Source organism: Lacerta agilis, chromosome 2, assembly GCF_009819535.1.
Source record: "Lacerta agilis isolate rLacAgi1 chromosome 2, rLacAgi1.pri, whole genome shotgun sequence".
NCBI classification, from domain to species: Eukaryota; Metazoa; Chordata; class Lepidosauria; order Squamata; family Lacertidae; genus Lacerta; species Lacerta agilis.
Window position 1 is genome coordinate 59,100,358 of NC_046313.1, and position 8,550 is coordinate 59,108,907.

An 8,550-nucleotide genomic window follows, 5' to 3' on the forward strand; every position below is an offset into this window, starting at 1 on the left:
CTCTGTTCACCTGCCCTGACTATCTCTGAAAACTGTGTAGATATCCCCTCCTTGCTAGGCACCACGAAGCAACTGTCTAGAAAGACAGTGGCAAGATCAATTTGACATTAGGCTGTCAGTTCTTCCTATATTATAGCAGCACTGCAGCTTGCCAGCTTCTGCCTGCAGATATTCTGCAGCGAAGACAGAGCATTGCTGTTAGCAGCTGCTGCATCCAAGCAGCTTATCTAACGTATCAAGGAGAAACAAACATGGGAGATAGAACAGGCTGTATGTAATCAATGTGATAAATGAATAGCCTTTGTCCGAGAACTGAGTGCAAGGGAAGGCTGTCTCTCCTAGGGTGCCGGAATTCCTAAACCCCATCTTGAAGACAAGCAGACATTGGTAGATCGTAGCAGTCAGAAGGGATCACAGGGATCATCTAGTCCAACCCCCTGCAATGTAGGAATCTTTCACCCAACATGGGGCTTGAACCCACGACTCTGAGATCAAGAGTCTCATGCTCTGTTAACTGAGCAATCTTCTCACTACCTCACCCTTTGATTTGCTACCCAGACAAAACTGTAAAGGCCTGGCCAGAATTGGGCTCCTTTGACCAGCAAGCAGAACTGGAGGTTGCAATATTACAGAGGAGTGGGGTCTACCTAAGCTGTTCTTGCTGCAGTGCACATGCCTGTTCATATAAGGGTCAGTGGTTGCATTCATGTATTGCATTCATCTCCCCCTGCCCCGCTTTTTTCCAGTGACCCTGAGGCATATATCGTTCCCCCCCTCCCATTTTATCCTCACAACAACCTTGTAAAGTACATTAAACTTAAGAGATTGTGACACCAGTGGCCTGCTGCACTGATGCCCTGCCAGGAACAGGGCCTTCTCGGTGATGGCACCGTCACTATTGAACTCTCTCCCTGGGGAGATCCAGCAAGATCACCATTTCCTGTTTTACCATGAATAATGAAAACTTTTTTAAAAAAAAATCCCAGAAGATAATTTTGATTGAATTATTGCTGTTCTAGTTAGATCATCTATTTTCTGGTGGTTTTAATGCATTTTTACTCACTTATTTTTAATGTTTTATGGTTAGCATATTTTGATCTCTCTCCATTTTTTGTAATGTGAAGCGCTTTGGCAACTTTTTAAAAAGTGGGATATAAGTAACAGGAATTAAAGAAACAATTCCTTCCACCTTTCCTTTCTTTATTCTGTGCTCCCTTTGAGCTCTGCCTCCATTGATCCACTTTCTTGCATCTAGGCTTCAGAGGATTACAGAGCCAAGGGCCTCAAGCCTTTGCTTTAATCTGCCCTTGACTGGCTGTAAAAGATTAAGGCAAAGACTGATGCATCTGACTCTGGGACAATAAAGTGCTTGGTTTGCTGCTCCCTCTTGATTCGTAATCAGGTGAGAGGAGGTTGGGTGGGCTCAAGGACTTCTAGAGGGTATTCCAAAGCGGACATTGTTTGCAGTAGTTCTTGCCCAGAGGAGTTTGTAGAGGGACTCTGAGGCCTTGCATCACTGGAAAAGTACAGAAGGGAGAAAGCAACTGCAACTTGGGGAACTGCAACAAGGAAGCTGCCATCCAGGGGCGTAGCTAGGGGGGCAGAGGGGGCGGTCCGGCCCATGTTCCATAATGGAGGGGGTGACAAATTATCAAGGCTGGGAGGAGGGGGAGGAAGACTAAGGCCAGCTTTCCTTCTGCTTTCTCCAAGTTCCAGAACATTGTTTGGGTGTGTCTTACTCCATCAACCGCCAACCCACACAGCAGTAGTGCTTTATAGCAGATGGCTTCAGCACTCCTGTGTCCAAGCTTCTTTGCAGCAGTTTTGCAACACTGTGACTCAGTGCCAGACACTCTGCTTTCAGACACTGGCCTAAGTTGCCTCCCCCCCCCCCAGGAATCGGGAGGGGCAAGATTGGAAGATAAATTGGGATAACTGTTTGTTGTTTTGTATTGCATCAGTGTAAGATTTTGCCTAGGATTTCCTAGAGAGATTGCAATAGTAAATAGCTGTAGCTGTATTGGGCAACACCCGTTGTCGATCTCATTCAGTATCCCATCTTTAACAGTTATTAAGTAGGAAGACTCAAGAGAGTTTGCAAAAAACATAATGGGCTATCCATTCCCTGTTTTTAGGGCACCTCCATAACAGCCTTATCACAAGAGGGAAGGGGTTGGGAGGTACAAAGGAGCGAGGGTGAGTTAGTGGAGCGAGCAGGGATGGCTGCCCTAGAAACATAAACTCCTTAAGCTCAGGGGCAACAACTAGTCTATTTTTGCCCACGTAAGGTTGGGTACACAGAAGTGGCTTAGAAGACTTCTAGTTCTTTTTCTCAATTCAGATCAAAGCTGGTTTGGGAGGGAAACACATCAAAACACAGTATTTCTCAAGAAACAACAGGAGACATACATACAGTGCAACCGCCCCGTTTTGAGTGTGACATCCCAGATTTACAGAAGCTACCCCAGATTGGGATGCCAATCCTGAATGTCCCTTTTAGGCTGCCTCTGCCGCGGCCATACTTCCACACTCGCCCAGGAACCAAAAGAGCGTGGAACCCAAGAACGTTGGGTTTTTTGGTGCTACACTCTCCTATTTCTCTGGCACTGCTTCTGGAAGTGTGTGCATGTGCGTGCATGTGTGCATGTGCATGTAGCAGTGGCTGGTGATGAGGTAGGGAGGAGGCGGCAGGGTGTAAGGGCAGCTGGCGGCAGGATGGTACGGGGGGGGGGAGAGGCTACAGCGGGATGGTGCAGGGTGTGTGTGTCCCAATATGCACTCCCAGGATGTTGGAGGGTATGGACATATGGATTGTGACTTCCGTCACACGTACACCGTTTCACAAGTCAGTGGTGCAAGCTCACTGTATGCAGAGTAAACAGGATTTTGCACACAGCCTAAATTACTCTGAATTGAACTAAAGGAGGTTAAAGTCAGATCTGGTAAACCCAAATCCATGCAGTAATAACAGCAATAGTCAAGTGTTTGAAGCAAGGTGGTGATGGAGTAGGGCCCACTTACCTCATAAACTTTTGTGTAGGCCCATTAGTTACAGTTTTTAGAAGGTGAGGGAGCAGGCTCATATTTTGGTGGAGTCAGGGGTGGGACTTGTGGTTTCCACATTTGCTCGTCATCACCACACTCCTGCCCCCATAATTCAAGAATTGGATGCGGGTGGCGCTGTGGGTTAAACCACAGAGCCTAGGGCTTGCTGATCAGAAGGTTGGCGGTTCGAATCCCCGCGATGGGGTGAGCTCCCGTTGCTCGGTCCCAGCTCCTGCCCACCTAGCAGTTCGAAAGCATATCAAAGTGCAAGTAGAAGGTAAGGTTTACCTTCTGGCAGGAAGGTAAACAGTGTTTCCGTGCGCTGCTCTGGTTCGCCAGAAGCGGCTTAGTCATGCTGGCCACATGACCCGGAAGCTGTACACCAGCTCCCTCGGCCATTAACGCGAGATGAGCGCCGCAACCCCAGAGTCGGACACAACTGGACCTAATGGTCAGGGGTCCTTTACCTTTACATCTGTAACCAGATACTTACGTGTGTCATGTATACAATAAGCACTACGTTTCAAAGGGCAAGTGCTCTGAGGAGAAGGCAATGAGTTTGTCACTGGAAGTTGCCCATGAGACCCTCACCTCTGCTCCTCCGCATTTCACTCACACACCACTATACACTTCCAATGCATGCATTTGTGCACCTATATGCTCAACCACCCAAAGTATTTTAAACGCTAGATTATTATAGATACAAATAGTCATCTCAGTTCTCTGGGTGGCTGTCCTTATATAGTCAAAAGAGCACCATCTACACAGAAGAGGGGAGGTGTCAGCCAGCTTAGGCAAACCAAGCAGCTTTGCAGAAGTTTTCATAAAAGAAACCCTAAAGGTGGGGACTCCAAAAACAGCGCAGTGAGGAATGAGCGTGTATGGTGGTCACAGAATGCAGACAGGTGACAGAAAACTGGGTTATCACTTCAGGCTGTGTTTACACATGTGGTACTTCCTGCCTGGATGAGGAATGTGATTTCCCAAGCTTCAGCACCCAGAGCATTGGTTTTTGTTTTTCCCCCCAGTGCCTGCATTTGTTGGGCTGTGCTGAGGAGATTGGGCCGACCCTTGTGAAGTACTGTATGGGCATTTCCATGTGTATTGCCACTTTGAATCAACCGTTCACAGTATGACTATTTTTATTCTATAACACAGTCACACAGAAGCAGAGCTGCAGAAGTGAACAAAAAATTAGTGAGTAGGATGGGGAGCTCACTGCCAACTGAATGGAGTCACACGATCAACACAGTAACATGGTCAGCTTTGGAACAGACAATTTCAGTCCATTTTGTTGTGTGAAGCATTAAGTTGAAGCAAGTTAATTATTTGCTTCACTATAATGGTAACCCCCCCCCCCAAAGCATAGTAACACTGCTCCAAGAGACCCATTCCCAATTGTTCCAATGCCAAACATGCAGGCTAATGATGAGTTACAGATGTCTCTAAATATCAGCACTGAAGTGTGATAAACACTGAGTCCAGACATCACCAGATGCCTATCTGTTACTTCCAATGACTGTTAACAGCTAATGTCTGCTGGTGGGGATGACCTGTTACTACTACATTTCATTTTACTTGTGCTTTGGAAAGATGTCCAGGTCTTGTGTTACCTTTTCCCACCCCTAGACTGGAGTTCTCCAATGCATTACACAAGCAACTTTCTTTAAAAAGGTATTTTGTCAGCTAAAAGTGGAACCGAGCTGAGGGAAGTCTTTCTCATTGTTTGAACACACTGCTTCCACACTCATAGAAAAACCATAGCAGATTAAAGCCGCTTCCTTAACTGTCTGGAATAGCACAGGCCTGATGGCAATTGGGCCACCAGGATCAGGACATTTACAATTCAGCACTCTGAAACACCAAATTCTGCACTTGGAGGAAAGCAGGTGAGTTGCTTTGATTTACAAACAATGATGGTTTGAGGGACCTGAGTGACGAGATACATTACCTGCAAGTGTTCTGGAAAAACTGGGGCATCCTGGATGATGGCCATTTTGGGTGTTATGATCTCATGTGATTTCATGCTGTGATTTCTTGGGATGCAATCTTGTGTGGTGCTCCAAAATTGTATTTTTTTGGCATTGTGCCCGAAAAAAAGAGTTGGGGGGGGGGTTGTGTGGCGAGATCACAATGCCCAAAATGACTGCCATCCTCTCACGAGAAGAAATGGGGGGATGGGGTCCCAGAAAGTGGTGTCCCAGTTTTTTACTTCAATGCCTATGTTTGCCATTTTCTGCATGTTTGAAATGTTAATTTGTTCAAGCTTTCAAACAAAAAATTAAAAAGAACAAGCTGCTTAGAATTACCACCTTACTGATGGAGTATGCAGAAATGGCGAAATTCACTGGAAGATTAAGAAGTCTAGAAGAGAAGTTGAGGCTCCAGTACTTTGGCCACCTCATGAGTAGAGAAAACTCCCTAGAAAAGACCCTGATGTTGGGAAAGATGGAGGGCACAAGGAGAAGGGGACGACAGAGGATGAGATGGTTGGACAGTGTTCTCGAAGCTACTAACATGAGTTTGGCCAAACTGCGGGAGGCAGTGCCTGGCGTGCTCTGGTCCATGGGGTCATGAAGAGTCGGACACGACTGAACGACTGAACAACAACAACGGGGGAAATTTATTGATGATCTGAAGAAGAATTATTCTAAACAACTTAAATCACTAGCAGGACTGATATAAAAAATGTGCAGTGAGAATAACTTAAATAGAATATAAAGGATGACTAGTAGATAGATATGAAATGGATATGCAGTGGGGAAAGATATAACGTAAGTAACCACAGAAAGGGGGGAGGGGTCAATGATTGGATGTTTCAATTGGATCAACAGGATTCAGATGTATGATTATATTTTAAAACATGGAGATGAAAAAGTAAGATATTAAAAAAAAACAAAGAATTGCCACCTTGCATAAACTGCAGCGTGGCCCATTTCCTTCCATGGTTATTTTCAGTAGCCCATGTTTTCTTTTTTAATATATTTTTTTTTGTTTCATTTTTGTGCATATAAAAAACTGAAATGACAAGCAAATGCCCACACTTTCTTCTTTTTGGCCTTTGTTTTGGGGATGGATAATGTGGAATTGTAAAGGGGAATACAGAGATACAGGGAATACAAAGGTGCATTAAGTGCTGTGCAGAATTACGATAGACCCTCCTTTACTAACTGCAGAAGAGCGATGCCTCAGGTGCACTGAAAGGTCCCAGGGTGTAAAGAATAATAGGAACAAGGAGGAAACTGAAATAATACAGGGTTGCATTCAATTTTGGCTCTACTCAGAACAGATCCGTTGAAGTTAATGAACCTGACTAATTTACGTTCATGGATTTCAGTGGGTCTACTCTAATCAGAACTAACATGAGCTACAACCCACCATCTTTCATGACAAATTCTGAGACTAGGGAAAACCCCTCCATTTCAGAGCTGCTGGGAATTTTAAAAGATGCCAGGGGAGGGGGAGCAGAGTGATAACATCCTGCAACTTCCTTTGATAATCTCTGATAATGACATCAGAGGCCTCGTTTGCCAAGGGCGGCGTTCTGCTGCATACTTACCATGATTGCAGCCAAGATACTTTTTTTTTAATCGCTGAGCAGTGACATATAGTTTGCCTTTAATTTTAAAAATAAAATAAAAAATGGGGCAGGGGTTGAGAGACAGAAATGGGATGAAAATGAAAACTGGAGAAGGATACTTAAGACTCGTGGAACACTTTAGTAAAGGCAATAGACAAGTGTTGGGTATTCTCATTTGTGCTAGTGCAGGAACCTTGAAACAATACTTTTCTGCATGTGCTGAGTCTGTAATTTAAAACCTAGCTGTTGTACATTGGTGAGAATTGTAATCATTTCTTACAATTCAATCCATCCTCCCATCTAGGAGCTCAGGACAGCCATAGGGCTCTACTGTCCCCTCCCTACCTCCCTGCTTTTGAATCTCACAACAACCCTGTGAGGTAGGCTATGCCATAAGAAAGACTGGTGCGCTGGTTATGATTTGAATAGGACCAGGGGGCCGCACACGCGCACAACATTCAGTCATGAAGTTCACAAGGACACCTTACACTTTTAAGTACTAGAACACATTCTTCTGTGGCATTCTTGTGTTTCTATACCACCTTAAGCATATGCACAAGTGGTTAAAAAAAAAAAGCATGAAAAAGGCACTGGGCAAGAAATGTGCTTGTTTAAAATGATAGCTATTCCCAAATGTAATAATAGTCATACCTCAGCTTCCAAACGCCTTGGGAATTGAACATTCCAGCTCCCAAACGACTGGAAACTGGAAGTGAGTGTTCTGGTTTTTTAACGTTCTTTTGGAACCCGAATGTCTGACGGGTCTTCCAGAAGCCGTGCTTTGGTTTCTGAACGTTTTGAAAGTCAAACGAATTTCCGGAATGGATTATGTTCGACTTCCGCAGTACAACTGTACATGCTTTTAGCCTTCATTTATGGCATTACATCTAGGAGAAGCTATCATTTCAAGCAAGCACATTTCTTGCCCAGTGAGATTCATGGCTCAATGGGGATTATGAACCCTGGTCTCCCAAGTCTTAGTCTGGCACTCTAACCTCCACACCACACTGGTATTTTGTTTCTATGTGAGCATTGCTCTTTTCCTTACAGCAAGAAAGTGGGGATGGCTGTACTTCTGAAAGAAAACTCCTTACCAGACATTGTATTGGAGTTGTACTATCCAGCCTGGAAGGGAAAGTTACAAAATGGCCAACCTCTGTCCTTACTTTGTAGAAGCGGTGATTGTGAGGTGGAGATGCTCTGTAGTATGACCACAATGGATAGGTGGTTTTTTTGGTGTGTGTGTTTTTTGCAAACAAACTTTTCCAAACATGATTCTCTTCTGTAATAAAAAGGGACCAAAAGGAAAAGTTATCAGTGGATCTTTATGGCTCTATTGTCGTTCCAGCTCATCTCTCTTGTCCCACCTAACCCTCCCCACCAAAGTAAACTTTCACCACATAGACACAGAGGGTGGGTCTGTAAGCAAGCACCTAAAAATAGAGTGCTGCATTTTAGACCTTATCTGCTTCACCAGGCGAATGAGAACCAGAAAGACATCATACATTTTCTATATAGGACACCTACACTTATAATATGCTCCTGACGGTTTCCCAGGTGTTCATGCACTGAACAGCAGCTAGCTTCATATGGTGTCCTGTCTGGCAGCAGGTCTCTAGGATTCCACACATGGGATTCGCAGCCCTACATGAAGATGCCGGCGGGCGGGGCGGTGGCAGGGATTGAACCCATGCCCTTCTGCATGCAAAGCAGATGCTCTGCTAGGTGATCTACGGCCACTCTCAGCCTAACCTACCTCACAGGGTTGTTGTAAAGATAAAATTTAGAGGGGGAGAAGTGTGCACACCACCTCAAGCTCCTTGGAGGAAAAAGGAGGATATAAATGTTAATGGCACAGAATAGTGAATAAATACATAAGATATAATGTACCACTGTGCGACAGCCCTTCCTTGTAGTGCCATACA